This window comes from Microcaecilia unicolor, chromosome 3 (genome assembly GCF_901765095.1).
Source record: "Microcaecilia unicolor chromosome 3, aMicUni1.1, whole genome shotgun sequence".
Lineage (NCBI taxonomy): Eukaryota > Metazoa > Chordata > Amphibia > Gymnophiona > Siphonopidae > Microcaecilia > Microcaecilia unicolor.
The window spans coordinates 529,393,603-529,400,915 of NC_044033.1; the positions used below are offsets into that span (position 1 = coordinate 529,393,603).

The 7,313-nt window shown below is 42.9% G+C and overlaps 1 protein-coding gene across 1 annotated transcript in view; it reads right to left on the bottom strand.

The window, feature by feature from the left end:
- Positions 1 to 7,313, bottom strand: part of WASF1 (WASP family member 1) — a 576,737-nt gene that overhangs the window by 394,002 nt on the left and 175,422 nt on the right. The window lies entirely within an intron of this gene.

Sequence of the window (7,313 nt, forward strand, 5' to 3'; positions counted from 1 at the left end):
GTATTAAAACAAATGTTATCAGGATGAAAGAAGTTGTTCTTTCATTAAAGAAATTGAACCCAGAGAGTTCATGAAAAGGTTGAACAAGATGGACGACAAAGGCAAACTTTGAGTCACCCCACAATGAACCACCAGGGAAGAAGAGAAAATGCCCCTAAGTCTAATGGTTAGTTCAGTAGGCTAAGAACCTGGGGAACTGGGTACAATTCCCACTGCAGCTCCTTGTGACTCTGGGCAAGTCACTTAACCCTCCATTGCCCCAGCTACAAATAAGTACCTGTATATGCTATGTAAACCTACAGAAAGGCAGTATATCAAGTCTCATTTAACTTTCCCTATTGGAGATTCTACTTGGATTGTTGCTAGTGGAGGAGCAGCCTAGTCGTTAGTGCAGTGGACTTTGATTCTGGGGAACTGGGTTCGCTTCCCACTGCAGCTCCTTGTGACTCTGGGCAAGTCACTTAACCCTCCATTGCCGTGGGTACAAAACTTAGATTGTGAGCCCACTAGGAACAGAAAAATTTCATGCAAATAGTATATGTAAACTGCGTTGGTTGTACTCACAGAAAGGCGGTATACCAAATCTGTGACCTATTTCCTGTTAGACAAAAATTTCTGGAACTGAGTATTAAACAAGTAATACCCAGCTTACTTAACTTAGGCCCCGATGCTCGGATGCAAATGCAGGTGCTAGAAGTCATTAGTGCCAGACTAGACTAGCAGCCATGTTTGCAGAATGCACAGAGCAAACAAGCGCATGAACCAGTGAGCTCACTGGCTTACAGTGCAATGAGCATGCAAATCATGCTGATGTGGTTATTCCCTATTCCTCCCCAATGCTCAGCGGACAGCGTGCCAAACTCTGTAAACCTAAGCCAGCTTGGGATTTCTTACAGGTCGCAGGAGCTGAAATAATACAGCTCTGGTCAGTTGTGGAAGGATTCTTTTGGGCCTGTGATTATGAGATATGGAGATTTTGAAAAAAAAAAATTTGCAAGGAGAGATAGAGGCTGCACTAGACACCTCCATCTCCTCTTTACTGCTCGGCAACCGGCACGTCTTCCTCCTCCTCCTCCCCCCTCTGGCGTTCTGGGCATGCGCTGGAGCTGTGCTTAATACACAACTCTTGAGCACAAGCGCCAGGCACCATCCTCCCTTGAACTTCTCAACAAACTCCCTAATGCTCACCGCTGTGAGCGTGCCTATATTTGCATCTCATTAGCATTGAGCATTAGGGACTTCTTGTTCTTCTGCGCAGTTCAGTATAGCACCGGAGTTTCAGCATCTGCTCCTTAGTAATCAGTAATATATGATTTCCATCCACGTGCTATCGTTCAAGGACCTGAACCAAAATACTGCTAAGCGCTTTCTGATCTTTATTCTTAATTTCTCAACTATCTACTACTACTACTAATAATAATAATCATTTCTATAGCACTACTAGATGTATGCAGTGCTGTACACATTATATACAGGTACTTTTTCTGTCCCTAGAGGGTTCACAATCTAAGTTTTTGTACCTGTCTGCCTGATATTTCTAGACTTTTATTACTTAGTTAAGTTTGTGCTGACTGTGTATCATTATTGTGCTGTACTGCTCTGTCTTCTATACTCCCCTAAAAAAAAAAAAAAAAAAGCTCTCCCTTTCTGCCCGGCTCTTATAGTAGAGAGAAGATAGACTTTTCAAACTGTTTCTTGGCTTTCTCACTGCTAACTCTTTGCTATATTTATTTTGTCTATTTGGATTTAAAGGAGAAAAGTTAGATTCTTGCAGAATTTGAGTGTTTTAAACTGTTCATTGCTTGCCCCTCCTAGTGAATGTTTTGTGATACAGCATTTGGTTGAATCACTGGGACTTAGTCTCACCCACCCTCCCCAGGGTTTGTTATTCATATATAGACAACCCAATTATCATATCATATATATACATTCATCTACAGCCAGTCTTGCAGACTGTTAACCCTAGCATAAATACACCTGTTCATACCCATTCCAAGCAATCAAGATGACTTTTATTCTGTGTAATAACTGTGGTGCTTTAGTTCCAAGGCACGCCATCTGGACACTTAAGGCTTGTCCCATCTGTCTTCAGTTTCTTAGTATAAAAGAGGAGCTCAGCAAACTTCAGCAAGAATGGTTACCATACTTTCCATCAGCTTGACTGCTATCTGTTATGAAGCGATCGGGGGCGGATTTTAAAAGGTAACTGGGGCAGGCGTCCAGTTTGCAGTGAGTGTCGGCGGCTCTGTTAATCGCATGGGCCAATTTTTTCGGCAGTGAGGAGAGTGAATTATGACCAGATTCGATCTGCTGGGTATTCTCCTAAGGTTGGGTCTAAGCCATTGATGAAATGTTCAATCTCGGCAGTGTTCTGAAGAAGATTGTTTTGTAGTTTTACAATTTTTTCATTGAAGTATTTGGCAAGTTTGTCTGCCGATGGGATGTCTTAGTTGGTTGTGGTGACCGGGGTAGTGTCCGGTAGTTCATGTACAAGTTGGTGTAGTTTCTTTGTGTCTTTGTGATCTGTTCCTGTTTTGGTTTTGTAGTATGACCTTTTGGCTTGTCTTGTTGCGTATTTATATTTTCTGTGTATTTGATTGGAAAATGTGGGGTACAGGTGCAGAAATAATGGGAGAATATGAGATTTGAACCCTGGCTTTCCCTAGTTCTCAGTCTGCTTCTCTTAACCACTTAGCACTTCTCCCCTCGTATTACAAAGCTTTGCAGATAGACATGGAAAGGCTGCTGGGTGTGATGTACAGATGAGAGAGGAAATCTGTCCTAGAGAAGGACCTAAGTGGATCATGCTCTAAGACTGGAAAGTGAAATATAGCCTTGGTGTGAACAGTAAGAATTGGGCAAACTGGATGGGCTTTTTGGTCTTTTTCTGTTCTTCTCTACTGTTGTACAGATCCAGGGACAATGCTCACATAAACATCCTCCAGTTGCCAAGTACAGACATTCCTTCCCTGTGAACCGTCAGTCTCCAGGGACTACACTGAAAAGCATCTTCAGTTCCTTAGAGGAAGCATCTTTTGTATCACGCAAATCTTTCACTGTGCAGAAAGAAATAAGAAATTGACCATTGCCTGCCCGCTGTTTCTCTGAGCACTTCCACAAAAATCCATGGCTTATTCCTGGGATAAGCAGCATAAAATCTGTTTTACTCTTTCGAGATCTTCCCAGGTACTTGTGAACTGGATTGTTCACTGTTGGAAACAGGATACTGGGCATAATGGACCTTCGGTTTGACCTGGTATGGCGATGCTTATGTACTTATGAACTGTTGTGTTAGGCTAGTGCAATGACACAAGTCTTTCTTTTAGCTATGAATTCTTACAGATATTAAGGGCTGCTCTGCAACAGGGACCCAGTCTTATCTCCTGTGCAACTATTTACAAAACCTTTTGAAAATGTGGAGCCATTGGATATTCAGTTAACCCAGTAACTTATTTGATTATCTGGATATTTACAGACTAAACTAATTGTCAGCGGCTTTGAATCTACTTGGTTATCGTTAACTGGATGTACTTATCAGGATAACTTTAAACAGGTATTTTCCCAACCAGACTTAACTGATTACTTTTAACCAGATGGCACTGAATATTGGTGTCATCTGACTGAAAGTTTAAATCATGCCCTCAGTACACATTTTACTTTTTTTTTTTTAACTTTTCTCAGATATAGCTGGTTCACTTGTCCAGACAAAAGTTAATGCATGTGATGAGGTCTCTCTGTAATTAAGAGTGAGAGTAGAGGAGTTGAATGGAGAGATTGAAGCACATAGAGGAGACAGATGCAGAATTGTGAGCCATTACGTCAAGCTCCATCCCTGGCCGCCTTCAAATCCGGGCTAAAGGCCTTACCTGTTTGATGCTGCTTTTAATTCCTAACTTGTCACCTGCTCGTAACCTTTATCTTGTCTTCCTCTCTTCAATAGTCCCTTTCCCTATGTGTCCTATCTGTCTGTCCTACCCTTATCCCTTATTTGTCCTGTCTGTCTGTCCTGATTTAGATTGTAAGCTCTTTTGAGCAGGGACTGTCTTTTCTTCATGTTCAATTGTGAAGCGCTGCATACGACTGGTAGCGCTATAGAAATGATTTGTAGTAGTAGCAGTAGTAAGTACATAAGTATTGCCACACTGGGACAGACCGAATGTCCATCAAGCCCAGCATCCTGTTTCCAACAGTGGCCAATCCAGGTCACAAATACCTGGCAAGATCCCCAAAAAAGTACAAAACATTTTACACTGCTTATTCCAGAAATAGTGGATTTTCCCCAAGTCCAATTTAATAATGGTCTATGGACTTTTCCTTTGGGAAGCCATCCAAACCTTTTTTTAAACTCTGCTAAGCTAACCGTCTTTACCACATTCTCTGGCAACAAATTTCAGAGTTTAATTACACATTGGGTGAAGAAAAATTTTCTCTGATTTCTTTTAAATTTACTACTTTGTAGCTACATCACATGCCCCCTAGTCCTTGTATTTTTGGAAAGCGTAAACAAATGTTTTACATCTACCCGTTCAACTCCACTCAGTATTTTATAGACCTCTATCGTATCTCCCCTCAGCCGCCTTTTCTCCAAGCTGAAGAGCCCTAACCGCTTTAGTCTTTCCTCATAGGGAAGTCGTCCCATCCCCTTTATCATTGTTGTCACCCTTCTCTGCACCTTTTCTAATTCTACTATATCTTTTTTGAGATGCGGCGACCAGAATTGAACACAATATTTGAGGTGCGGTTGCACCATAGAGCGATACAAAGGCATTATAACATCCTTGTTTTTGTTTTCCATTCCTTTCCTAATAATACCTAACATTCTATTTGCTTTCTTAGCCCCAGCAGGTTTCAACATATCAACAATGACGACATCTAGATCCCTTTCTTGGTCGGTGACTCCTAACGTGGAACCTTGCATTACATAGCTGTAATTCGGGTTCCTCTTTCCCACATGCATCACTTTGCACTTGCTGACATTAAACGCCATCTGCCATTTAGACGCCCAGTCTCCCAGTCTCGTAAGGTCCTCTTGTAATTTTTCACAATCCTCCCGTGATTTAATGACTTTGAATAACTTTGTGTTGTCAGCAAATTTAATTACCTCACTAGTTACTCCCCTCTCTAGGTCATTTATAAATATGTTAAAAAGCAGCGATCCCAGCCACAGGAACAGAAAAGAAAGTGAAAAGCAGTAGGAAGAGAGAGGACGGGCTGTGTTTCTGAGCTGAGGGGCAGAGCAAGTCCCTTGAGAGAATTGTCAGTTATTGTGTCCCGGACTAAGCATACACATTCTGGGGTGATCTTGGGAGAGAGGACACAGAAAAGATTATTTTAACAAACTGCAGCTGTGGGCTTTGACTGTGATTTGTGTCACCAGGCAGAGACAGGAAAACGTCATTTGCTTATTATCCCAGAGGGTCCCAGAAGAGCTGCCCTGATTCTAACAGGAAGCTGGTGGGGGCAGTGCAAATAAACCTCCTTATCCCCCCCCCCCCCCCCAATACACTAGCATGCTCCAGGCATAAGCATAGGCAGGTGTAGAAGAAGTGAAGTGGACAAGAACAACACACAGGCCGCCTACAACGTAAATAAAATTAGATGGCTCGATATTAAAAGCAATTTTAAATGAGCCTCCTGCCTGTTTAAATTGTTTTGTGCCTGCCTAGCTGTCAGTATTCAGTGGCACTCACCTGGCTTGTCCGAAGTGGGCAGGTCAGGAGTATTGAGGAGGCAGAGCCAGGGAGGAGTCGCAAGTTATATGGATGCCAGCATTATTCAATGCTGCCACCTGCACAGCTAACTGGGCACACAAGACCACGTAAAAATTAGGCCTAACTTTTTTTCCATTTAGCTATGTACAGTGATTTACTCTTCCTCCTCCTCACCCTGGCAAGCTCTGGTCCCCTTCCTAACCCCACCCTCCAAGCCTGCCTTCCTCCCTGGTGATATATTGGTGTGAGGGGGACAGGAGTTAACTTTAGCAGGGTTTAAAAAAGGTTTGGATAATTTGTGAAAAGAAATGTCTATAAGCCATGTATATTCCTTCCTATGTTATGCCTATTACTAAGGGCTAAGGCCTGTACTAAGGCCTCAGTTTGGTTCTCACAAGTTAGCCTAACAAGTTAGCATCTTTGCAACATACAGTGCTTTTCTCAGGACTGAGGAATGACACACTTCAGTGATAACACATTGCTGAAAACATGTCTTTCATATAGGTGGATGTAACCTTGGCAGTTGCTAGGAGACAGACTGAGGACACAGTTAGCCTAAGAACCACAGAGAGAGGACACAGGGGTATTGTTCTATGTGCATGAAGAACAGATAACTTATTAGCCAATGGCCACCAAGTGTGCATGTGCACACAACGTCAGGAGAGACTGATATACTCATATATGGCAGAGGCTACTTTCTGATTCTAGTTTGGGAGAAATCACATGATTTCTGGGAAAGCGAAACTTATGACAGTATATATGTAATGTCCGGGACAGTGTTAGCTGAGCAGTCTTTTGTTATTCAGGATGCGCGCTGCTGACTGACAACCTGCTCCAGGGAGAGAACTATTATTTGTATTTGGCTCTGTGAGATACCAATAAAGGTAATTTTTGGGTGCGCCTAACGGAGTCTAATTTCTCTTTCTTATTATTTTTGGTGTTTTCCCTCCCTGTGAGGTCTAAGGGATTGGAAAAAGTAACACAGCCATTTTTAAGATGGGAAAATCCACTGCTTATTTGTAGGACAAGCAGCATAAAATCTGTTGTGCTGTTCTAGGATTTTGCCAGGTACTTGTGACCTGGATTAGCCATTGTTGGAAACAGGATGCTGGGCTTGATGGACCCTCGATCTGTCCCAGTATGGCATTGCTTATGTTCTTATGAGCCCCACTTGCTCCTACCCCTAGAAGCTCTGTAGTAGAAATGTCTGTCGCAACCTGTAGCAGGTGTAGCAGGAGTCACGTGATACAACTCACTAGTACTGTGAGACTCACTCTAGAGGTTGTGGCAACCATTTTTACTATGGAGCCACTAGGGGCAGAAGTGAGTGGTGTTTGGCCCTGGCTCCCATTGCCTCACTGGACCACCAGGGGGAGGAGGCCTGGTCTTTGTGTCGGAGGGGGTGGGGGGGGGCTTAATTGGATCCCAAATCTATATAAACTGGGGCCCAGAAAAGAGCTGCATCTGGTTAGACACTGATCTTCAATGTCAGCGCCTGGATACAGCCCAGCATTGAATATTGGGATCTAATTCTGCCCGCTGCTGACTGATTTACACACTAGATACACTGCCTGAAAAATCTCACTTGGCCTTGAGTCTCAC